Consider the following 27,362-nt stretch of genomic DNA (forward strand, 5'->3'; position numbering starts at 1 on the left):
CTCAAGTTCTATCCTAAGTGTACCTCCTGTTTGTTTTTAAGTGTTTTCTGTATGGTTCTCTGTAACTGTATAATTATCAGCTTTATAGTCCCCAAGAGGAGCAAGCAGTTCTGGGATTTTTCTTGGGACAATTGTTCTTGCCTTCATTCTTAGACTTTGTTTTCTTGAATTGTTTTATATTAAAATTTCATTTCTAACTTAAAAAAAAGAAAAGAAAAATGCACTGATGCAGCAAATTAGCTATTTCCATTTCCTATAGAAGACCTACAGCTACAGAATGCTAAGTATTACTGTATAGTTAAGAACACTAGACAAGCACAGTATGAGGGAAGAACACATCCCTTCCCTGGGCTCATGGCAAGAGACAGGTCAACAAAAAAAAGAACATACATTCTTTGTGTAATTTAAGTTTTACATGGCACCGGAGCCTTCAGAAATGAAGACTCAAGAAACACTCAAACTTCTGTTTTTATGCTAAGTTCGATGAGGAGTGGGTGAAATGTGACTGGACATTAGGGACATTGTTGAGGAAAGACTGCTTGTTTGTTCCCAGCCACTCAGACCCAAAATAATCACACAGAAACTATATTATTTGCAATACTGTTTGGCCAATAACTTCAGCGTGTTTCTGGCTTACTCTTATATCCTAAACTAACCCATCTCCATTAATCTATGCATCAGCACAAGGTCGTGGTTTACTGGCAAAGTTTTGTCTGTCCCCTGCGGAGGCTACATGGCTTCTCTCCGACTCCAACTACTCTCTTCCTATCTTTTCCAGCCTATATTCTCTTAAGCCATTGGCTGAAAGCAGCTTCTTTATTCATTAACCGATAAAAAATTACACATAGACAGAAGGAGTTCCCACACCAGGTCATGATGATCTAATGGGGATAAACTGAAGGGCTTTGTGGGTTCACATTCCCTTGAGACAGTTCAAGCGGGAAGTTAGCAAATTTTCTCAATATCCAGCTTCAGCAGAAGGGAGATGAGAAGGTCACAGGGACCTTCCTACCCCTGCTACTTTCTCCAAAATCAAGATCTCCTATCTGGGGATGACCCACCCTGAACCCCATCAACCTACTCAGACACATCTTCCAGGCATGCATTCCCTTCTTATCATAACCCAAAGCATCTTTTCCAGTATCTTGTATGTATAATTTGAAGTAATAAAGTTGGTCTCTCTCCCCACCCTATATCCTCATTCTCCCCCCCCCTTTCTCATACACTATCTTGGCTTTGGTTAAATAAAAGATCATGTTCTTTCTTTAATGAAGTTGGAGGTCACTGAAGTAATATGTGTATAGAAATGGAAATAGCTAAATACAGTATTTCTGCCTCTTTTGGATTTACCTTGCTTTGTTGTTGAATAATGCTCTAGACAATCAGAAGGTGACAATGAAAACTATTATTCCACTGGGAGATAGTGAACAAATATTTATGAAAGTTTCAGAAATTTAACCCAGTTTGACACACCCTAGCTCATTCATTAAGGCTTAATTCCCCATGTAAATTCAATATAATCTTATAAAATAAAACCTAAACAGATAAATAAGATTAGGAGTTTGTCTTTTATTCCATGAAATTGTACATATTGTTATTACATCTTTTTTTTATAAAGGCAAAATAAGAATTGGCAGTGCTGGCTTTAAGAAGTTTATCTAAAGGCAAATAATTGAAAACTTATTATACTTACAACTAGAATCTTGATATTTCTCAAAAATCAAAGTCAGTAAGAGAGGAAATTACACTGTGTTGACAATGTTCAAATTATATTTTTATGGATTAAGAATTGAAAGATATGTACAAACCCTCCTGAGAATTTCAGAATTTGTATTGGAAGACATTTTGTGTATTCCATAAAACACTTCAAAGGTAGAAATTTTTATGGATCACTAAGGACTTCCGTAGAGCTCCATAAAATCTCATGTTAATACATTTCCAGCTTATTTATCTTTGTGCTTTTCATGCAGCTGTAATGCAGCAACCACACTACCCTTTACTGTTTATGTTACTGTTGTAGGGTTAGCCAAATGCAGATCTGCGGGTCCATGGCATTTCATTTGCCCCTTTGAGGACCCTACAGTCCAAAAATAATATTTGAAATGGCACTGAGTCACAAGCTGGTGAAGCTCTCAGCCAACACAGCCATTTGTTGGGAGCAGAACAAAGTAGACTTTCAGATATTCCTAAATAAAAAGAATGTACAACCCCTATAATTTCTGGCAGGTTGCTCAGTGGTTACCCATATCAGTCTCTGTCTCTACTTCTCTCCTGGGTACACTTTGATGTTGTTAGCCCACAGAAGTCTAGTTTCTCCTGTATTTTCATGCCTATACAATATCTTTGGAATGACCTCCATGACTTTTTTGTGTGACAAAAAAAAAATTAAACAGATGTGATTAAGCCTAGGAAAGCTGTTCTTGGCAAATGATGGTGTATGGGGTGGCTAAAGTTGTCATGACAGAGAATCACCAACAGAATGGATTGAGTGTGCTAACAGGAGGCTGGAGGGCAAGTGTTGGAGTCACAGGGTTAGTTACTTCCAAAGGCTGTGAAGAAATGTTCCAAGTCGCTGTCTTTGGCTTGCAGGTAGTTGGTCAGTTTACTGTTGTTGTAAGGAGGGGCTGCTTGTTCATCCTAGCCTCCTGCCTATCTCAGCCCCAGAATAACCACACAGAAACTGTACCCATTAAAACACTGCTTGGCCCATTAGCTCTAGTTTCTTATTAGCTAACTCTTACATCTTAATTTAACCCATTTCTATTCATCTGTGTGTTGCCATGTGGAAGTGGCTTACCAGGTAAAATTCCCAACATCTGTCTCCAGCGGATCCATGGTTTCTCCCTGAATCTGCTTTCTTCCTTCAAGCATTCAGTTCTGTCTTTCCTGCCTACCTAAGTTCTGCCCTATCAACAGGCCCAAAGCAGTTTCTTTATTAACCAATGAAAGCAACACAAAGACAGAAGGATCTCCGACACCATACTGTCACTATACAAGTCTAGGAGATAATTGACATAACGATCTATCAAACTTTCTGCTCACAGTTCATGGTGGTTTCAAGCCCAAGATCATTTGCCCCCACTGTATTGGAACCCTTGGTACAACATACCATACAAGGAATGTGCCACAGCAAACCCATTTACATCACAAACCCGGAAGCAGAGAGAGGGGGGAAAGGGAATCTACAGCTCACAAGTACACATCCGCAATGACCTAGACTCCTGATAAGGCCTCAACTCCCAAAGATAGCACAGTCTCTTAGTAGCATCACATAGGCTCCATAACTTCAAACTATAGCACTGTCTTCTCTGTCTGCCTCTGAACAGTTTTCTCTCCATATTGAGTTGTTTCTGTGTTCAAATGTCTCTTTTATAAAGATGACATTGTATTTTTTTAAATTATTATTATTATTATTGTGTGAATTATGTTAGCATTAATCCTGCTGATCACATTTTACTGTACATCTTGTCTTCAAAGTCACATTCTGAGAGACTGGAAGTTAGGAGAATCGTGAATCTTGGGCAGCTAGTTTACCTATAATGAATACGTTGATGTAACTGATTGAGGGTGTTTTTAAACACAACTCTCATTGGGAAGCGTGAAGAGGGAAGGCCCCAGGATTAGAATGTCGCTTTTGACACTTTTCTGATTTAAGCTAACATTTACCTCATGTAATGTCAGTGCCCACATATGTTAACCTGAAGCATCTTAAGCTTAAATAATATGTGTCATGGATAATTTTAGTCACTTAAATAGATGTACACTCAAACACAAACACATTATTTTTACCTCGCTTCATCATAACTTTCCATATTAATGCCTGTTATACTCATGGTAGTTACATAAAAAGAGTTCTGTTTCTCAGATTCCACGTAATCATCCCTCTTTATTATCTGCAGCGGGTCATCCCAGGACTCTTATGAATACCAAATCCTCACACACTTAAGACCCTTACATGAAACATTATAGTATTGCATAGAAGTTGTACATACCCACCTATACATGTCTATAAATGAATAACTTATGACAGGATATAAATGCTATTTAAATAGTTGCTGCTTTTAGCTGCCTAGAAAATAACAACAAGAAAAAAATCTCTTCACAAGTTCAGGATCTATACAACGTCTTCCTAACTAGTCTTCATCCTTGTCTGGTAGAACTTAAGAGCATAGACTTGCATACAGATTCTCAACTGTATAGAATTTGTGCTCCTCAAGAAGCTCTGAATGGAAAGTACTATGTACACAGCCTGTGACCTGATTATAATTGGAAACTAGAGACAGAGGGATAGGTCCTTCCTAGCTCCAAGGAATATAACTAGTCTGACTTCAAGTATGCCTTAAAATTTTGTTTATCATGCCCATGATTGGGTCATGAGTTAATCGGACTAGAGAATCTAGTCGAAGGCCTATAACAATCACTCTGATGTTCCCTTCTGCACAACAGTGACTGGCCAGTGGGAAGACTTTGTTATTCTTGCAATGGAATCAGATCAGTGCCCCCTCAGCCGAGACACTGGTTCCCATGACCATGAGAGCAGAGGAATAGGTAGGTATCGTGACTTAGAGCTTGTTTATTTATACTAATCATTTTAATAGGAAAAACTCAGGAAATATACAATATCTGAAAGTGAAAGAAAAAATCATTCAGGTCACAGCGAATAAACTTCATTCAAGTATTAGGTTGAGCCACAATAAATCTCACAACATTCAGCCTTAATTGGATATAAAAATAGTAATCTCTTGTTATTCAATTTAACTAAAGGAAAGAAGGAATTCCAACTTTACAACAGGGTATAGTGGGCTTATTTTTACTGGCAGTAGATGAACAAAGGCTTCCCGTTTGCTCATTTACTGAAGGGAAAATAAAGTCACAATTTATCAATCTTATTTCAGAGTCTGTGTGAAATAGAGCTTAAATATTGTGTAAATATATCTGTGATTAGAACAAACCATAGAACAAGTACAGCCTGAATTATATATATATACATACATACATATATATAATATTTTACAATATTTTTTCAAAGAGATGCCAATCCATGCCCAGCTGCTTGAGAAAGCTTCAGGTCCATCCAGGAAATGCCCCCTGTGTGTGTGTGACCTACAGATCCTGAGGGTTCGTTACCACTGAATATCTTGTCATGTGTCTAGGTATGTGTGTGACCTACAGATGCTGAGGGTTCATTGCCACTGAACATCTTGTAACTAAAATGTGGTGCTATCATCCATCCTTCAACTCCTTGATCAGCCACAGGTAGCAGTATTCAGGGTTGCATGGTGCTTGTACATATTCTTTGTATTTTGGATATCTTTCCCTGGTACCAGCTGTGTTTCACCTATGTTGACTGAGGTTCTCTCCTGCCTGGTTCCTGTCCTCCCACCAGGTCCCACAGCCATTTATCCCCCAAAAAATCACACAAAGGTCTATATTAATGATAAACTGGTTGGCTCATTAGTTCAGGATTCTTATTAACTCTTATAACTTATATTAATCCATTATTCTTATCTATAAGCCACATGACTGGGTACCTTTTTCAGTGGGACAGGTCACATCTTGCTTCTTTGGTGTCTGGAAAGGACTGGGGAGGCATGGGCTTCCTTCTTCCCAGAATTCTCCTGTTCTCATTAACCCACCTCCACTTCCTATCTGGTTGTCCCACCTATACTTCCTGTCTAACTACTGGCCAATCAGTGTTTATTTAAAACATAATTGACAGAATATAGACAATTGTCCCGCACCACACCTAGGTTCTGACCTGGGTACCAGTTAACAACTAGGTGTGGCAGGGGCTGGACGTCACACATGGCCTTATTTCCTGGGCCTATAACCGAAGCTCACAGTATCATTATCTTGAGGTGATTATAACTGTTGGGGTGCAGGTAGTGAAAAGCAACAGCAAACTTACCCAGACATACACATCTCTAGTGCAGGGTGGTTGCTGCCTTCAGAGGTGCCTAAAGTTATAGATGATGTGATTTCTATCCATTGAAGCTGAAGATGCCTAGGGGATAGCACCCTGAAGTGTCCATGGGGCCTCTGGAGATTTGGCTGTCCTGTCATGACAATGCCTTTTAAAGATGTTCATTTGTTTTCAGCAAGGAAGGGGAACAGTGCTCCCGTACTTGACACTGATGTCCTGTCTGTAACATTGTCTTAGTTGCCATTCGTGCAGTCAACAAAACGCTGTGACCAAGGCAACTTACAAAAGAAAGCATTTAATAGCGGCTTAGGTGTCAAAGAATGAGCACATGACCATCATAGTGGGGAGCATAGCTGCAAGCAGGCAGGCATGGCACTAGAGCCATAGCTGAGATCTGATCAACAAGCAGGAGGCAAAAAGAAGGAGCTGACTGGGAATGGTGTGGGTTCTGGAAACTTCAGCTCTCACGCTGAGTGACACGCCTCCTCCAACACAGGCACACCTAATGCTTCTTAAATGGTTCCAACAATTGGGAGTCAATTATTTAAATACATGAGTCTGTAGAGACCATTCTCGTCCCAACCACCAGTCATCATGGCGTATTTTGACACTGGGTTGTCAGTGGAGCTCTAGAGGTGGTGGCAGTGGCAGAGAGAATTCCTGGATATGTGGCCTGTGCCTTCTCACTGAATCCTATGCCACTCCCTAGTGGGATCTACTCATCAGATTGTCAGGAAAGCTCACAGACACCATCCCTGTGAAATCTAAGGAAAAAGAGAACCTGCAGTGATACTGATTATGAAACTCAGGTGAATCCCAGAATAGGTAGGTGGAGTTGGCATGCAGAACTAGGATGGTTCAATATTAAAACAAAATTCAGTTTGCCTTTTTGTCATATTCATACAAAGGCTATTGATAGCTACTAAAATTAAGGCGATACTTGGGATGGTTTGACAGATGTAAGTTAGACGGCTCCAGAAATCTACCCCAAGGAAATGACAAGCATCTTCCAAATGGTTATAAAAGCAAATGAGACCTTGAGAGATATGCCTCCCACCAACTCAAAGATCTGAGAGGAAAAATAATTTCTCACAAGAAAATTATGCCTCACATGAGAAGCAGAGAGAATTCTCTGTGGAGTAATGGGTGTGCGTTTCCAGTCTCACTGTGGCAGCCAGCTAGAAATCCTCCAGGATGGTGTCTTCTGACAAATAGGGTGAGATTTTCAGTGGGGACAGAAACTGGTTTAGAGATTCCCCCATTGTTTCCACTTCCATTTAACTTAATTATGGAAAAATGGCAGGACTACCAATGGGAAATGTATAGACATGTTTCTATGTGCAATATCTATCATGAAGGAGAATAATTTTAAGTATTTCCAGATGTGTAAATACATGGCAACAGAATTCAGTTACGCAGAGCAGAGGTGAGACATGCTAACATCACTAAGGTACCTTGAGAAAGTGGCTGGTTAGAAGTTGAACATTTAAAGCATAATCATCATTTTCACAGAACAGTCATAAGAGGAGAAACACAATGAGAAATGAAGAGATGCCACTTACACGACAAAGAATACTTGTAGCAAATAAAAGAAACATGCAGACTTGTGTGAAGGGAAACTTGCCAACTCTGTCAGAGGTCTGCTGAAGGAAAAATGTTTTCTACTTAGGACAAGTCATTACTGAGATACTGATTCTGAAATATCACAACCAGAAAAGATTTATTTCTAATACCTTAACAAAATAAGTAGACACGTGATCTTGACCAGAATATTTCTGGAAAAGAAGAGTAATTAGAACTATTAAATATTAAGACATTCTGAGACTATAGTAAATTCAAACACATGAAACCAAAATGATAGATCAGCAGAATAAAATAGTCTGAAATTGATCTGAATTTATAGCATTTGTGAAAGATTGTGTGTGCTTCAAGTGGAGTTTCAAATAGTAGAGAGATGCTGGCACAGTTGGGACACATTTTAACAAACAAATATAGATGAGTTTTTGTCCCGTGTGTCTATTCAGATGAACTCCAGGCCTGGGGATGCAGCTTAGTAATAGAGTCCTCGCTCAGCAAAGTCCTGGGTTCCATCCCTAGGCTGCAAATAGCAAGAAAAGCCTAAATGTAAGTCCACATATGTGAAGTTTTAAATATAGGGCCTGAAGTTTGATTTCAGTACTATAGCACTTTGCCTAGACTATATAAGGTCTTGAGTTGATACACACACACACACACACACACACACACACACACACACAGAGACAGACACACACACTTTTTGAGACAGGTTCTCATGTATCCTAGGCTAACTTCAAACTCAATATGTGACCAAGGTGGTATTGAACTTCTTGTCCTCCATCTCTCGAATACTACGATTCCGGACATGTACCACCAGAACTGGCTAAATAGTATTTCTTAAAAGACAACATAAGATACATTTGTGACACATATGTCATTAGGTAAATCAATTAAAATATAAGAAGTTCACAGAAAAAGAAATATAAATGACCAGCATATAAATGCAGTAACAAGTTTTTTCATAAAAAATCCTATTCAAGCATAAAATACGTTAAATTTACTATCAGAATTCTAATGAGCATTGTCAAAGATACAGGAAGGTAGGCTTCCTTCTGCAGTAAGGTTAGGGATGTTAGATGACTTTCAAGGATGGTGGGGCCAGTGTAATTCCCCGTAATGATCGTCCCAAAGGACTACCCAAGTATAACATGCTTTTTGTTCATTTTGTTGTGTTTAGTTTTGTGCATATGTGTGTGTATGCGTGCGTACATGTGTGTGTGCGTGTGTTTGTAAAATTCCGCAACATCAAATGGCAGGCTCAAAGCAGTCCAAATGCCTATTGAGAGCAACAGTTAAATACACGGTGTTGTGATTACAGCAAAGTTTACCTGTGTGTAGAGTTGATCTGCTCAGTAGGGAGGGCTCTCTGGGAGGAATGGCTCATTTCCTTTGCATTTGCTGGCACAGGTAGAATGGTGTGGTGTAATCTGACTCTTAATAAGCACAGTACACCATCTTCATTCTTGTTTTTAGCCGCTTCATTGAGGTGCAGCTAACTCAGTGTACAGTTCATTCATGTCAACTGTGTGATTCAGGGGCTTGGAGACCCTCTCAGAGTCAGCAACTCTCACCACAATTAATCTCTGTTTCTCAGAATAAATCTTGTGCCCATTAACAGTTGTTTCTCATGATCACCCTACCTCCCATCCTAGTTTTTGTTTCTACGAATTACCATCTTCTGCCTGATTCCTATAAATTATATCATACAACATGAGATATTTTACAACTAGTTTCTTTCACTTAATGCAATGTTCTCAAGTTCACTCAAGATGTAGTAGGTATCAAGACTTTATTCTTTTGTATTGTCAAATAATATCCCACCAGTGAGGGTATACCATATCTTATGTATTTGCATATTAGTTGATGGAAATTTGCATCTTTTGACATTTTGACTATCACGATGTTGTGAATATTTATGCGCATGCCCCTGGGTGGATCTGCCTTCCATTTCTCTCAAGTACATACCTGTGAGTGGAAATTTTAGATCACATGGACACGATAAGCTCAGTATTTTTGAGTAGTTGCTGAGGTGTTTTCTAAAGTGGCTTCAGCATTTCACAGAGTTACCACAGTGCACGAGGGTTTGATTTCTCCACCCCTCACCAATATTGGTGAGCATCTATCCTTCGTTCAGCACCTCTGTGCAGCGTTACCTCATTGCAGTTCTAATTTGCATTTCCACATGCTTAGTGCTTATTGGCTGCTTTTGGATCTTTAGCTTGTTTTTAATAAATGGATTATTTATCTCCTTACCATCGAAGTGTGAGAATGTTTGCATATGGTAGGCGAATATTCCTTTTCAAATACATAATTTTCAAATATTCTCTCATTCTGGGAGTTTACATTTTCACTTTTTCAATGAATTAATTTGCAGCACAAAGGTTTTCAATTTTGTTGAAATCCAATTTTACTTACCTTTTCTTCTGTGCTTTTGGTGGTGTAGCAAAGAAGATGTGATCCAAACTAACCAGGCTTTACTTCTCTGTTGTCTTCTTTGCTTTGCTATTGTATTAAGTCTGGATCCATTTATATGTTTTATATATCTATATCTATATTAGTTTCTTCCATATCACATAATGCATATATTTCACATTACACATGCACACACATAAACACACACACACAGGTACATACTAGAATACTATTCAACTTTTAAAAGAAGGAAACCCCATCATTTGTGATTAAATGGATGGAGCTGGAAACAGGCAAGCACAGGAAGACAAATACAACGTTATCTTACTATGTGGAATCTTTATCAAAATGCACAGAGGTTACCAAGGTTAGCAGAGCTCAGGAGGATCGGGGAAAGCGTACAGTCTAAGCTAGCCTGGGGAATTAAGTTTGGGGAGATACATTGCAGAACACCGTGGCTATAGTGGATACACTGTGTTCTTAAAAAGTTGCTAAACGAGCAGATTGTAGATGTGTGGGAACTGATAAACTTGTCAATCGGCTTGATTGTGATACTATATTATTTTTAACACTGTATGCCATAAATACCTACAGATTTTATCAATTAAAGCTTAGTAATCCTGGGAAAAAGATTCTATTTGAATTTAAAAAGCTCGACTTGAAGTCTTTGTTTTACCCCCTTTCCCTTTAAAATTTTGTTGTCATTTTGATAGCTGATGTCAATAAATTAAAACATTTTTCCCTACACTTATTATTTAGATACACTGACAATAAAGTATGGTAGAAAAACAGCATGAGAGCAAGGAATAAATTGTTGAAAAGTTTATATCTCAATCATTTTAGCTGTAACTGTCATTTACTGTATGTTTGCTCTGCACTGTGTAGATGATCCCATCCTTAACAACAACCTATCTTCACAATTAGAAAACTGAGACTAGAACGATTAGCTATGTCCCCGACACATGCTGTTTGCCAATGGCAGCTGTGGCATCCAAAGCCAGGTCTAGCTGTGTGTAACATCCAAAGACAGCTTACAGTCCTGACACAGTTCCCTTGTCACAGGAGGGTTCTGGTGGAATTCTGTAAAATGCTGTATTAGGGAAACAAGTGTGTGTAATTTTGCAAATAGATAACAATTATTTTCCTCAGATCAAGGGAAGCCAGTTAGCACATTCTTAGCTTGCTGGGTGTACTTCAAACCAGCAGCCTGCTCACTTCTGCAAGGCTGTGATCAGTCACCACAGGCTATCAGAGATAATGGTGGGAAACCGTGGCTCACACTGAGAGCCTGCTTGCTTCTGTCCTGTCATGGGTTTCACATAAGTCTCAGGCAGCTATTTTTTCTATAGGGCCACTGCCGATCGAAGACAGAAACATAACTTGAGGAATAAGAGAAACCCTTTGCTTTGCCTTTGGGAAGAGGTGCAGCTGCATCCCCACCTGTGTTATTTGTTCAGCCATCTGGACCAATCCTAGAATCAGATGTCAGTCAGCCTGCAAAGTACATGAACAATGGTTAAAGCACTGAAAAGAAAGACAGTGAACTTGACTGGTGTCAGTAAAAATGTGGGTTAATTCCTTCAATCAGCGGAAGAGGCATTGTGTTGGCTCTGTGTGTGTCTCCTCGACTGATGAAAAGGTGAAATAACTAGCTCTTACATTCAAGGCATTCCTTTAGGAAGCACATGGCGTGGTGGAGGTTTTGTTATCAGTGGAGGCACAAAGGCATATGTAGAAGGACTGGATTTGACCAGTGTCCGAAACTCCTGAGATGCAGCCTCGGAACAAAGTCCAGTCTTCAAAGTCCAGTGTTCTTGTCGATAAAAGGAAGATGCTGTTGGAGATATGAAGTGTCATGTGGGGTCTAAGGGCTTCAGAATTTCTCATGCCAGGCTTCAAACCCTCCTCGCTTTGTCATTTTGAGCAGGTATTTGGTCTCTCTAAACCTCAGCTTTTTCTTCAACAAATTAGCCCTACTACAAAGCATTTGTATTAAGTAAAATCACATGTAGGAAGTTCATCAAAATTGATCCTGCCTTCTATTGCATGCTAACTGCTACGTGAGCCACTTTAAAGAAAGCACAAGCATATATAATTTTTTATTGCCAGTACTATTGCTGACACTATATTAAATAACTCATGTAATATAATTCCTGCTATAAAAAATAAACTCGGGCTTTATTACATTCTTCTCCCACTTTATAGGTTGAGAGGAGCTATCCGTGATAGCCAGAATATAAACAGGGAAAAACCTTTGACTCGTTTTTGTGCCTTTTGGTGCAACTGTGTTATTTCCTTCCCCTTGGCAGTTAACGTGGGAACTTGACTCTCATTCCTCAAATCGCACCACAGACAGTCCACCTCCCCCTAGGTCAGGGGTTCCCGGAGCAGATGCACACTGACTCTGATGGTCAGGAAGTAGAACTCAAGTTCTGGACTCATTGCTTGGAAAAGTGTACAGTTTCAATTTAGAAACATCTTGGAAAACAGAGGAAGAGACTGTTTTTATCAGGAGAAACTGTCCCCTCAGACTTTCTCTGCCAGCTGATTTTACAGCATCCCAGCTCATGTCTGGCTCCCCACACTCCTCTCAGACTGGAAGTGAGGTCTAGTTTCAGGGAAATGCTTGGCTGGCTGGCTGGCAGGCTGGCAGCGGTATGCATTTTATAAAAAGCAAGGATCTGAAATGAAGATGTTAACCTGCTGTTCCAGCACCCGTTTCTTACAATTTTTACTTTCTACTCTGAAATTAAATTAGAAACACCAGAAGTTCCTTTGCAAATAAAAGGTAAAAAAAATTAATCACTTCTCAACTCTGATTAAAGAGCACAGGCCAATATATCTTAAACTCCCTTGTATGAGTAAAAAGGAACCCAACAAGAATGGCTTAAATGGCTTTCAGGGATAGAAGGGATGTCCTAGGTCAGATGCTATTAGGCTAAGGAAATATGAAAGTCAATTTTTCCAAGCTATCTGAATAAACTTGAGACTAAGAGGTACAAAGCCCCTACAGTGACAGTAAACAAGACACCTTGCACTATATCTGGGTTATTTAAGTAAGGAGCTGTCATTCTTTCTGCTCTCCCTCGAAGAGCATGACAACAAACCCCAGTGATGAGAATTATTAGTAGGTAATGACAATAGGACCATGGTGATTGTTCCACTCTCATGGCAAAGTCCCTTTGTTATATCCAAAGAAAAATGCAGGTTCAGTTGGTTTGTGGAGAAGGAGCTGAGACTAATTACCTTCCAAAATTAGCTGTATTAGGAAAGAGAGAGACTCCCAACTATGGAGGTCATGATAAAGTCATCAAGTGAAAAAGACATTAGAAGGGGTAGAGAGGGGATTGTATCAAAGACAAAACAATATGACTTTAAACAGTGAAGCAAAAGTGTCCTTTTAAAATCTGGAGAGGAGCTTCACTAAGAGTGATGATAAGTTAAAGTAAGAGACACTGGGGCCAACATGAGCGGGAGACCTGAAATGGGAAGAGAGTGTGTCAGAGCTAAACTATGTGAACAAGAGAGCATCTTCGGAGAAATCTCTTACTTTTGTGACATTTCCCCAGCAAGTAGAAAGCCTGTCCATAGCTCAAAGGCACCAGAGACTTTTCCCCGAGCACCAAATATAAGGAAAACATGTGTTTGCCTGTCTTTGCTGTATCCACAGTTGGTAGAGATCTGAACTGCAGGGGATGCACAGCTTGATTTTGTAATTTTGGGGGAATTTCATACATATGTGCAAAATGTTATAATCATGTCCACCTCCCCCATTTCCCCACACAATGTCTTCTAGCCTCTCCAACACTGAGAATGAGAGAAGAGGCTTCTATGGGATCTGTGATCTAAGACACTTTTGCCCATTGTACCCATGTTCCCCAAAATTTATCAGGGGTAACTGCTAACTGCTCCTGGTGAGCTCTAGGAACTCACCAGTTCATTAAGAGGCTGCCTCAGTAATCACTCCAAGTCAAGGAGTCAGTCTATCCTGTCTAGAATGAATGCTGAGACACCCACCACCACCACCATCACCACCACCACCACCACTACCACCACCATGACCACCATTACCACCACTACCATCACCACCACCACCACCATCACTACCACCACTACCACCACCATGACCACCATTACCACCACTACCATCACCACCACCACCACCATCACCACCACCACTACCACCACCATGACCACCATTACCACCATCACCATCACCAACACAACCACCATCACCACCACCATCATCACCACCACCATCACCACCACCACCACCACCACCATCACCACCACCACCACCACCATTACCACCACTACCATCACCACCACTACCACCATCACTACCACCACTACCACCACCATGACCACCATCATCACCATGACCACCATCACCCCCACCATCACCACCATCACCCCCACCAGCAGCAGCAGCAGCAACTGCAGTTAACTGTCAGAGTTAAATAGAGTCCTTTGAATCAACTGATTTCACTTTTAGATGAAAAACTGAAATGAATCTTGGGGAGATAAAGCATGTTATCCACAGATAGCTTAGCAGCTATGGCAAAATCAGGGCTAGAAAAGTTCTTTATCATTCCAGATGCCCCTTCTTCATATAGTTAAGCTATGGAAATTTACCGAGCAGCAGCTTATCTGGACACAGACATTCTCTTACAAGATTAGAAATGATCTGTTCTCAAATGAGTTGCAAAAATTAACATGTTAGAGGTGATTTGGGTTTATTAAAATATAATTTGTGCCAACATGTACAAGTTCTATTTCTAGGCAGATGGCAAATCCACACCTATGCCAACATTCTTCCTAGGGACTCAAGTTCTCATAATATTATGTATACAAGAAAAAATCCTAAATACTCAATCAGTGCAAATGGCAATGAGTCCCTCCTGTGTGCTCATTGCTCTCCTAGGTGCAATAGAGATCAGAAAAATAAGAAACTGTTAATACATATTAAAAGAATTAAGCTATGGGGGGATTTTGGAAGAACAGAATGGTTAGTGTTCACTGTCAGTTTGACCGGATTTCTCATCACAAGGAGGCACCCCTCTGAGTGTGACTTCAGGACATTTCCAGGAAAATTAAGTAAAGCCTTCTCTCTGAATATAAGTGATATCATCCTGTAGACTGAAGTCCTAGACTGATAATAAAGAGAAGAAAATGGAAAACAAGCAGAACCTGCTCTCCTCCCAGTAGAGTAATTATTGAAAATCAACAATGATTATAATTTTTAATCCATGAGCCTTTCTCTGCTGAAGATCTTTCTCATTTGTGTGTTATAAGGACATGAGACAATGAGTATTTTTGGAAAATATGTTGTTTTTACAAGTAGCCCCTTCTTAGTCTTCTAAGCATGGCTTGTGGGCTGAGATGTGGCAAGGACTTCAATGTAGTTGGAAGAAGAACACCCTGGAAATGCTTTCAAACTTTGTCAAACTCTATAATGAGTCCAGTGCCAGCCTCTGTCCTTGGAGTTTTTGGAATGTTATAAATTTATTTAACAGTGAAGTTTATAAAGCACTTTCATCTCCACACTTAGAGCCAGAGAGGGCAAACATTGCTTTCATGTCACACATGAAGAGATGCAGCTTCAGAGAGGCGGGGCAAGTTGCAGAAGGTCACGCAGCTAATAAAAGGCAGAGTTAGCTGAGAGGCTAAATCCTCACTGATTTCACCGGCTGCTCTTTCTGCCATGCTGCAATGTCCTCGAGTTAGAGAGAAGAAAGGACAAAGGAAGGAAAGATGAAGGAAACAGTAAGCATGAATGTGTGCTCGGTGGAACACCCCAGCCTTTTAAAACCAGACAAGCAGAGATGGCTCCATCTTTATGCTATAAGGCTCTCACCAGTGTTATATAAAATGGAAAATAAATGAACACCTGTAAAAGATTTCATTGCCCCGCACTCTGGGGCCACAATTTAAAGGTAATGTTATTTTCTCTATTAATAGCTGTTCCCAATGATGTTTCCTTTTTAAATGAATGCAGATGCCAGGTAATTTGGAAGAAGCCAAACAGACCAGGAGGGATAGCTCTGGCTGCTCATTCAGCAGACCTGTAATTTGAAAAGAGAGGTTTGGGGATGGTTACAACCGTTGCGGCCTCACTTAGGGTCATTTGGATGTACACCAGCTACTACTGTTTAAGATAACAGCCCCAATTTCGTAGCCTTCGGAAAAAATCTCACTGCTCCTGATAATTGCAGGCTAGTATTCTCCTGTCAGAGTCTCTCCCCGAGTTTCTCCTCCATTGCCCACTCTTCAAAACAGTTTCTGTGAGCATGGCTGTTTGTTGCGTGGGAATTAGACAGCACATTCTGCTCGTAAAAGCCCAGTGGTGATCATCGTGATGATTTGGGGAGGATGGAAACTTCCCTCATCTAAGAACAAAGCTTAGCATTTGGGGACCACCTCAAGATCTCACCCCTTCTCCAAGTGGCATCTTTATTATTCAAGAGCTGAGGCTGACCCCACCACCACCTCCTAGAGTGACAGTTCTCAACTTTCCTAACTCTGTGACCCTCATATTCTGGTAACCCCCAAACATAAAATTATTTTTGTTGCTATTACATAACTGTAATTTTGCTGCTGTTATAAATCATAATGCAAATATCTGTGTGCTCTTCAGTGATCTTAGGAAATCCCTGGGAAAGGGTCATTCGAACCCCCAGGGGTCACAGCCCAGGGGTTGAGAAAAGCTGTCTAGAGTCTCAGCCTGACCTCCCTCAATCACAACAAATCTCCTCCAGAATCCTGGGTTCGTGGCTGATTTTTTTTTAACTCTTCTAATTAGAGATGTAATTTCGACAAACAGGAAACAAAGGAAATGAGTGTCCTTATGACACTGGTTTGGTTATTCTAATAAGTGACCTACATTAAAGAGGAATTCCTCTGTGCATGGACTATTTCACGTGGAGTTCCTGACAGGCCTTTCCTGCCACTGTCTTATTTTGGTTAGGATCTCTATTGCCATGATAAAGCACCATGACCAAAAGCATCTGGGAGAGGAAAGGCTTTATTTCCTCTTACTGCTTGCAGTTCATCATCCAGGAAAATCACGGCAGGAACCTGGAGACAGGACCTGAAGCAGAAAGCATGGGGGAACACAGGCTGTTGACTTGCTCTCCAAAGCTTCTTCCGCCTATTTTCTTCTATCACCTAGGGCCACCTACCTAGGCATGGCTCCTCCCACAGTGAATACCCTACACACAGGCTTGCAGGCCACTCTCAGGAAGTTGGTTTCCGAAGTGAGACTCTCTATTCCCAAATGGCTCTGGCTTGTGCCAAACTGACATAAAACCAGCCAGCACATGTCTGGATGTGCTTTTCAATCACATTCTGAAGAACTGATGGTCTTACAGACTCAAAGGAGTCCACAAATGTACTGGATCTACTTGTCAGGTGCTGGGATTATAGGTGTGCCCACCATGTCTGGCTTTAATGTACTTTAAAATAATTTTATTCTAAAATACAAATACATAAAACCATGAAAGAATTTTGTTGTTCTCTTTCCTTTTCTATCCCTCAGGGGTCATCTTTGCCCTGCCACTCCCCAGGCTTCTCCTGCCTTGCCCTAAAGGAGACCTTAGTATAGAATCTAAGTTTCCCAACTTCTCCCTCTAGGCTCTACCCATTCCACTGTTCCTAGATCAGCTGCACAAAAGCCTCCAACTTCTACACACCATGGTAATTCACACCTTTAATCACAGCTCTTGAGAGGCTGAAGCACAAAGATCAGGAATTAGAATCCAGTCTTGGCTATATAACAAGTCTGAGACCAGACTGGGCTACATGAAATCCTGGGTCAGAATGGTAAAGCAACAAAAGCTCCCAACTTCAGACAGTCCTCAGTTTTTAAAAGTCTGACTGGTTTTGTTTTCCAATTCTTATTCGTTGGTCTTTTCTTCTTCCTAGCATCCTCTTTTTCTTACTGGTTGTACCACCTTCTTCCTTCTCCCTGATGACAGTAGCATGTACATTCCAAGTTCTCTGATCCTCACAGAAACCCATTGTCCCTGTAATGCTGTGCTTCCTGTTTTGGGCTAAGGTCCTTCTCTTTCAGGCAGTAGTATGCAGTGACCTTGCCTGTCAGTTATACTTGACAGTGGGAGGCAAAGGTAGAAGAGTCATAGGTAAAGTAAACAGATCTATAAAAGGATGAATGAATGCACACATAAATCTATTGCAGAGTATATATCCTTTTAAAAAGGGTAAGGTAGTCAAAGACCAATTGGTTGTTCCTGGCTGCCCAATCCCGAATAATCACACAGACACTATATTAATTACATATTATTATATATGTAATATATTAATTATAAAACTATTTGGCCAATAGCTTAGGCATCTTTCTAGCTTGATCTTATATCTTAAATTAATGCATTTCTTTTAATCTGTGTATCACCACGAGATTGTGGCCTACTGGAAAGTTTCGACTTCATTCTTCTTTGGAAAGTACATGGTATCTCCTTGACTCCACCTACTCTCGAGAGAGAGGGAGAGAGAGAGAAAGAGAGAGAGAGAAAGAGAGAGAGAGGTCTTCCAGCCTGGCTATTTTCTGCCCTACCATAGGCCAAAGCAGGTCTATTCATTAACCAATAAGAACAACACATATACAGAAGGACATCCACATCAAGGTAATGTTGTGAGGGGCTATTAGCTCTAACCATTAAGCTTCACTCTCAGATGACTATGGTCAAAAGGCATCTGTTAGTGTGCCCAATAGTGGCATCATCCCACGTAGCTGCCTCCAGAATTCAGGAAGCAAGAGTATGGAAACTGCCTTCAGAGACCACTGTTTGATGCATGGAGTTTTGTTTCCTTCCCTGTGTGGAACCCAGCTTCTGTGAGCATACATGCTTATTGTCTTGAGCCCTTCAGCGAGTTCACTTCCGGTTTCCTATGCGAAAGGTGCAATGCAGGGGTGAGGCATTTGCAAGGCATCACCAAAAATAGCTATTCTTTCTTTGTGCTTTCTCCCACAATCTCAACACCTTGTTTCTAAGAACCTCACCATCATTGGCTCTACATGGAAACTGGCTACACCTGGTTGGTACACCCCTTGTTAGGCGTTTGCACCTCTGTGCCACTCAATCTGCTACCAGCCCATCATTCCTTTCCTTGTTTTCAAATGTTAGTTAAAACTTTTCTTCTGCTGCTCTCTCTTCCCGTTCATATCCCACTACCCTCTCTCCTCACTCTCCCCTTCCCAAGCTGGGAATCCCTCTACCCCAGCCTCCTGAGTATGCTGCCTCCCTAAAGACCTTTTATCTTGAGACAATGGGTGTGGTCAGTGGTCTCTTTAGACTGAGATATCCAAACAGTTAATTCCACTCCCACTAGTAACCTGTATCTCTATCCAGAAACTTTAGTTATAGGGCAATTGTTCAAAGTTATTTATGGTATAAAAATAAATCCACATTTAAACCAAAGTAGAGAGAAACTTTAGGTAATGTGTCCAGGGAGCCTGGGAAAAGAAAACACAACTGCATGCTCAGATAGAAATAGTTTTAAACTACCAAAGACATTTACCAACCCTATCTCTGTGATATTTGCTTGGACACCTTTTGAAATTTCAAGGAGTTTTGTTCAATTCAAACATCAATCTCAAATTATATATTTTAGAGTATCTTCATTTTAGAGACTATTTCCTGGAAGAGTTTCTTTGAAGATACAATAAATTCATCCAATCTTGAACCATAGCTTATTTTTTTTAGAAAACATCTTCTAAACTTAGAAGAATTTTATCTCCTGCCCATGCTCAGTGCAGACAGATTATAAAACCTTGTGTTTTTCTGCAAATTAAAAAAGCTATCAGTGATCTTTAAATCAAAGGTTAATTTTGATTCTGCAAGATTTTGTCACAGCTCTAAAAACACAGAGGCCATTTTTTCAGAACAGATAATAACTTATTAAGTTTAAAACTCTTATTTTTACCCTATAAGAACTTTGACATTCATTTTCTACAGTCAGAACAGCAGGCTTGTTATTCATCTTGAAGCTCTTTTGTTTTCCCATTGGAACTATGTACCTTCCTCTAGGCAAATGAAGCATATCTGTGCTTGTGAATAGCATCTACTCTGAAGAGAACATTACAGAGAGTTGTACCTGGCTCTCAGATAGTCACCGTTGGTTTTGACCATGAATATTTCAGTTAAGAATACAAATATAGCAGCCACATCACCAGTTATATCTTCTCAAGGAAAATTCAATTTGCTGAGTTCAGCTGAGCCTGAAGAAACAAGGATAGATAAAACGATTTAAGAACAAAATCCAAGAGAGCAGTGCTGCATTATAGGGGACCTCTGAGTGCCAGCCTTACTGTCCCCTCAGGGTCCAGAAGACTCACAGCAAGCGCAGGACATAGAAGGATCTTAAGGCAAAATGAACTCTCCTTTATGTACTTTTCTGCATCAGTTTCTTTATTCTTTTCCCGCTGTTCTTCTTCTGTTCTGTAAAGTTCCCAGTTTATATACACACACAAAAACAGCAATTCTCTGAGCTTGGACGTCCCTTTATCTTTGAAGGTCACAAATGTGATCTATATGAAAGACTCCTTTCTCACTGCATGTCCTGCCAAATGGAAGATAGTCACAGAGAAGTGGCTTCCAATGTATCTCAGGGAACAGAATGGAGATATGGCTATGGGAACCAAGGTTTCTGGCTATGTGACTAAATTCTCTTATTGGAAGTCTTACAGGGTGGGGGAAGTCATCAAGTAAGCAAAAGAAGACAGGCTTTTAAGTGTCCACAGTCCTTATGGGACAAAAAGATCCAGTTATGAAGCATGTCCTAGTATATATTCTGTATATCAGAACTACACAGCTAAATGAAAAGTATCTGACCACCAGAGATACATGTGCCATAAGATTGAGATGCAATCCTGAGATTACACACCCACAGCAGATGAGACTACACACTACAATGCAGGTGTAGGGGAAACACCAAGGAGCTTCAGCAAAAGTTAGCAACAGCTTTCAGAGTTGATGGTCCTGCAGGTCTTGTCTGGACAGGATTAATCCTCCATCAGATAACCATGCCTCTGTTGTGCTGATATCTGAACGCTAGTTGCCCCCTGGTTCTCAAGGCCTGTGACAATGTATGACTGTGGGAAGGAATGCTGGAGACAGGGAGCCCTCAGAGCGGGGGTCTAACTGCCTGTCTGGAATGGGAGTGTGCCATGTCCTTGGATATCTGACACGGATATTGCATGAAAGCTAACAGAGACCTATAGTAACAACCATGGCCCCCAGCTATGCTGTACAGTACCATCTTAAAACAGTTTTATTTTCTCTTGTCTTTCTTTCCTTCATTCTCAGTAACCCCGTGGGTCCTAAGAGGTCGAGGACAAGAAGGAAATTGGGTACAAGGTGCGACATTCCCTGGATCTAAGTGCTGAAAATAAGTAGGGGACTCAGCAGTTGGGTTCCCCACAGGCAGTCTAGGACACTTCTCTAGTGATTAATGGGGTGTGAGATCTCTAGAGACTTTCTGAACCTTGTGAGTCCTAGCTTACCCCACAAGTCTCCTCGTTCCCCTTGGACAAGTGGTGACCTGGAGCCCTTTCCATTCACGGATGATCAGAGGCTCACAAGAGGAGCAAGAGCAGACTGGGTATATCTCCTAAGGCAGCCCTCACCTCCACTCTCCTTCCATTGCATGCCATACTGCTAAACTAGCTCAGAGGGAACAAACTACATATTCTGATTTCATAGACAGTGAAGGGTGAGAATAGTCACCTTCAGGCTTCCTTCTGATATGGGAGCTTATCAAGAAAACCCATATGCTGCCTTCCTATCTCCCAGGTACCCAACCCCGTTGCCGGCCTGACATAAACTGAAGTTAAGCTCAGAAAGCAGCACAATGTAGGGAGTTCAAGAATGGGAAGCACACAACAGTCACTTGTCCACAGCGGGTCTGCAATCCCACGCTGCACACGCTGCCGGGTCACAGATGAGGGCATGCTCTTCGGCTGAGCCCAGGTGTGTTCTGTGGGAGCAGTCTCTAGCACATTGTTCTTATTGTTCGTTCCCACACCCACCAGGACACACTTCCTTCTCTGTCATCCTTCAGAGCCACTCGAGAGGGCTCTGGGAAGCACCTCCTTCTAGGAAGATGAACGCTGCTGTCTGCCTTCCTGAAGACTGTTAATAGTCCTTAAAGTTCTTTCAAATAAGCCTGTCGGTGTTTGTCCCAGGACGATTATCTCAAAAGTTCTGAAAGCTTTCTGTGCACTTGATTCCAACCAATTCTGTGTGCCCACATGCCAGCCACCACTCTTTTAAACATGGTACTCCAAGGACTGAGAGAAATCCTCAGAGTCTAATGATCGCCTGGGAACCAAACCCACAGCCTGTGCAGAAACTTCTCCAACTAAAATTCCCCACTTGGGTCATTTGGATTCTCACAGGGTCTTTTTTTTTTTTAATTTATTTATTTATTAAGGATTTCTGCCTCGTCCCCACAACTGCTTCCCATTTCCCTCCCCCTCTCCCGATCAAGTCCCCCTCCCTCATCTGCTCGAAGAGCAATCAGGGTTCCCTGACCTGTGGGAAGCCCAAGGACTGCCCACCTCTATCCAGGTCTCGTAAGGTGTGCATTCAAACTGCCTAGGCTCCCACAAAGCCAGTACGTGCAGTAGGGTCAAAAACCCACTGCAATTGTTCTTGAATTCTCAGTATTCCTCATTGTCTGCTATGTTCACGGGAGCACCGGACAGAAATCTCAAGGTCCAAATCAGGAGCAGAAGGAGACGGAGCACAAGCAAGGAACTCAGGACCACGAGGGGTGCACCCACACACTAAGACAATGGGGATGTTCTATTGGGATCTCACCAAGGCCAGCTGGCCTAGGTCTGAAAAAGCATGGGATAAATCCGGACTAGCTGAACATAGCAGACAATGAGGAATACTGAGAATTCTCACAGGGTCTTGAAGGCATAAGTCACAAACAATCCCACACCAGTTTGGAATTATGATTAATAGAATGGTTCTATTGGCTGAAGGAGCAGAAGGAGCTCCCACAACAGGGTCTGACTACTCTGGTCTTGCTGTAGTGTTTGTCTTGAGACTGTGTTGTACTGATGGCCCTGGATAAAGAGTGGTGAGATTTTTCACTGGGTACCAAACAGTTGCATCTGTCTGGCCTACACGTTGCTAAGCTTTTGGGCTTTCTTCCACTTGCACACTACCATTTTTAATGGTCTTTTTTTTTTTAAGAGGCCACAGAGGAGCACGTGATTCTATCAACAGTTTGCCTCAGAGGCTTCTTGTCAAACACAATTTATTATTGACATTTTCTGTATTGTGAGTTCCCACGGAGGACAATATTGCCAAATGGCTTGTCCATTATGTGAGTAGATCTCTGTTTTGTTTTGTTTTTTCTTTCATCTCCAAGGCTTCCTTATTGCCTGCCAGCTGATCTCAGGGTCAGTGCTTCTCATGAAATTCCTATTACAGAAGCTTTCTACTTACAAGTACTGGTTTCTGTGTTAATCAATGCTGGATGCAACTCTCAGAGACTAAAGCAGTCAGTGTGGGGGCATTTCCCTGCTTTAGATCTATCTGGCGCAGCCCTGGGCTTTCAGCTGAACTCAGATTTCTCCTGTTTCCTCAAACTCTTTGCATCAGTGCGACAGGTAGGTCATATTTGTTCTTATGGAGGGTCACAAAGGGGTGATCAGACAGGCAGAAGGTCACATGGAAGATGCCAAGTTGTAGATGAACATGATAAAGTAGTCCCACACTAGCTCTGAATTGAGTATAATAAAGGGTTCTTTATTTAAGGGTGGACTCACAGATCACAATCCTCTGCTTGAGCGGGGGAACAGAAACCGAATCCAGCAGCCAAAAGAGAGAATGAGTACGTGCTTTATGTCTGCATTTATAGCACAAGAGACCATGCCCAAGTGGGCTGGTATCTTAAAGGCTATTGGCTGAAGGAGTTCCTACAGCACCAAGTCTCCCATTTCCACAGCTGTGCACATTACTTGGAAGAAAGAGAAAGGAAAATTTTAGATAAAAATGATGAAAACGCTTTTTAGATGTGTATATTAAATTGTAAAAGAATAAAAAAGTAAATTCTATACATGCATATATGAAAATACCACATGCTGCTTTATCAATAAAAAGAATCTCATATCATATGTCTGTTAAGAATAAATTATAGGCCGGGCAGTGGTGACACATGCTTTTAATTTCAGCATTTGAGAGGCAGAGGCAGGTGGATCTCTGTCAGTTTGAGGCCATCCTGGTCTACAAGTGCTAGTTCCAGGATAGGTTCCAAAGCTACAGAGAAACCCTGTCTTGAAAAAAAAACAAAAACAAAAAAGGGGGGAGATAAATTATATTTCAAAAATAGAAATATTTTGTTTTCTCCAGAATGAATTAAGACAAAGCAGAAAGTCTGTCAGGCACCTCACAGGGATTGTTCACATTATCACTGAATCTATTCTTTTCGCTGAAGTCTCAAACTAAAACTGATACTCAAGGATTATTCCACCACTGTGAACACTCTGGACCGTCTATTTGATGTCCCTCAGGAGTAAATGTTTTCAAGTATAAAAGCCAGATTCAAAAAGCTGCGGTGGACTGTTGGGAGGTGTGATGAACTAGTAGATCTCTTCTAATACAGATTTTCTAAGACTATAATGAGAAAATGGAGATATCAAGCATCTTGTTGTATCCCATGTATCTAGAGAGTCAAAGCTAGCATTCACACAGGAGAGATGTGGTGTTCATCTTTGTGGGTGTGGATTACCTACTCACAATGATTATTTCCAACTCCTTTCATTTACCTTCACATTCCATTTTTTACAGCTTCATAATAGTCCATTGTGTGTGGGAACCCCCTTGTCATTGCTTGTCCATCATTGAGGGACACCTAGACTGTCTCTATTTTCTGGCTATTATGACTAGAGCAGCAATGAACACAGAGAAGCAGGTATCTCTGTCGTAGGATATGGAGTCCTTTGGGTATATGCCTAGGAGTTATACAGCTGGACCCTCCATACTGATTTCCAGAGTGCCTATACCAGTTTGTACTTTCACCAGCAGAGAATAAGTGTGTTCCTTTCCCCACATTCTCTCCAGCATTTGTTGCCATTTGCTTTTTTATTTTATTTTTTATTAAAGTTACATCATTTTTTCCTTCCCTTTCATCCCTCCAAAACCTCTCATATACCTCTCCTTGTTCTCTTTGAAATTCATGGCCTCTTTCATTAATTAATTCCCCATACATATATTTATGTTATTGCACATACATGTATATTCCCAAATACACAACTACAACCTGCTCAGTTTGTATAATGTCACTTTTATGGATGGTTTCAGGTATGATTATTTGGTATTGGATCGTCAACTGGTGTGCTCTTTCTTCTTTCCTTTTTCTTCTCCTCTCAGCACTCTGTAGCTGACAGTAGGACTGTGTAGGGTTGAAGCCTTGTGGGCTTTCCCTCATCCACACTGGCGTATCTGTTCTTGTCTTTGCTCAACTCATGTTTAGGAAGTCATGTGGGTGAAACTATGGATATAGCTCCTGACATTGATAACAGACACAATCTCATAGCAAACTCCCTGTTCTTCTGGTTCTTAAAGTCTTTCCACCCCCTCTTCCTCAGTATCTCTGAGCCTTAAGTGTGGGGGTTGTGTTTTATATGTATTTGTTGGGCCTGTGTATCACTCACTTTTTTGGTCTTAGCCATTCTGATTGGAATAAAATGAAAATGACTTTCTTTGTACATAAGAATCAAAAGAAAAAAATAACAAATATATATACAAGCTACATGAACTATGGTAAGTACCACAAAAGAAATACAATGATAGAATACATTAATGATGTAGGCTTTGCTTTTTGTTTACTATATCAAGATACATCTTAAATACATGAGGCATGTGTAGTTTGTTCATGTGTTATTGATTATGTGGTTAGCTTTGGTTTTTTAAGAAGAAATGTAGTTTTAAATTACAATGTATAAGGAAATAAAATTGTATTGGGAAAATGACATTGACTCTTAAGAAATTAACATGAGTTCTTGTCACCAAGATTTGTGAATGTGATATAAAGCTTTGCAGACTGGTACCATATGGAAATGTCTTGCACAGAGATTCTTGGGAACATGACTTAGTAACCCATTGCATAACTTCTCTTGATTATAAAATACCAATTTAACAATAAGACTGATAAAAAGAAAATTTCCCCTTGTTTTTTTTTAATTTCTGAACTTTTATATATTTTATTAACTTGTCTGGAAAAAAGTATCACAATCCTTGATATATGAAACACACAACTAGGGTTGCAGTAGAAGCCTTAGACTACAACAGCAAAGTAGGTTAAGCCTCAGCTTTGCACAAATGAATAGTGTTCATCATTATGTATTATATTATTATATGTCTTTTCTTTATACCTCCTAGGTTCATATCTAAGGCTCCTGTCAATAGCAAGAAGAAAGCAAACAAATTTACTTGATATAAATGCTATGTGACACTGGAGACTTTATAAGAAAACAAAGATCCGAAGAAAGAGATAAGCTCGTCTAATTTTCATGTCCTATTTGATAAAGAAAGGGACAGTGATAGAGAAATATGATTGATAAAGGAATGGGATTCGATGGTGCTAAGCTGGGAGAAGCAGCAAGGTCCTTTGTTCCGATTCTTTTCCCTGTGAGTCTTCAGGAAGAAAGGCCTTCCCTCCCGCCTTAGGGAGGGAACCTTTCAAGTGACAAATCTGTGACTACTCAGTGGACAAAGGAAAAAGTGTGAGAGCAGGCTTTGTTCTTCTGCTGTGCTCTCAGATTCCTTCAGCTTAAAATGTGTAATATGCCCTGGTATCTTGAGATAGAGTAACCTAAACACATAACCATCAGTGATTATGATTAAAATACCTTACCAAAGTTGTAGGGAAGACACCAGTGTTGCATTCATCATATAAAATAAGGTGTGTGTGTGTGTGTGTGTGAGAGAGAGAGAGAGAGAGAGAGAGAGAGAGAGAGAGAGAGAGAGCTAGACTTCTGTTCAATTTAAAGCTTTTTCCACAAATCAGGACGGGAAATTGTATAAGAAACATCTTTGAAGTCAAATGAGTCCATTCATTTTGCAGACTTCAAACTCTGGACTAGTGGTTTGTGCAAGGGCTGCACCCACAATGCAGTCATAACCTGGGGTCCTGAGCACTTAGTGAAAATGAAAATTCACCAGCTGTGGAAATTTCCGGAGCTCAGCATTCTGAAACGTGTATTATAAAAACAGTAGTCCTTCAGACATTTCTTGACTATAGAGTAGACTGCCTTCCAGGGGATGATTACAGATCAGCCCATCTCTCTAGACTCACCCTTCTATCCTTAGCTGAGACAGAGCAAAGATTAATCCATTTGAAGGTGTACTTTTCACATTTTTGTAGGAGAGGAAAACATAAAATCCTTCCCTTGGATTCTATTTCATGGGTGATG

General features: G+C 40.7%; 1 protein-coding gene across 2 annotated transcripts in view; it reads left to right on the top strand.

The window, feature by feature from the left end:
• The window catches only part of Kiaa1217 (KIAA1217 ortholog), an 818,936-nt gene that overhangs the window by 274,349 nt on the left and 517,225 nt on the right, over positions 1-27,362 (top strand). The gene's annotated exons all lie outside the window — the stretch shown is intronic.

The sequence above is a fragment of the Microtus oregoni genome, unplaced genomic scaffold, assembly GCF_018167655.1.
Source record: "Microtus oregoni isolate MIOR12 unplaced genomic scaffold, Mior012 000070F_ref0000104, whole genome shotgun sequence".
Classification (NCBI taxonomy): domain Eukaryota; kingdom Metazoa; phylum Chordata; class Mammalia; order Rodentia; family Cricetidae; genus Microtus; species Microtus oregoni.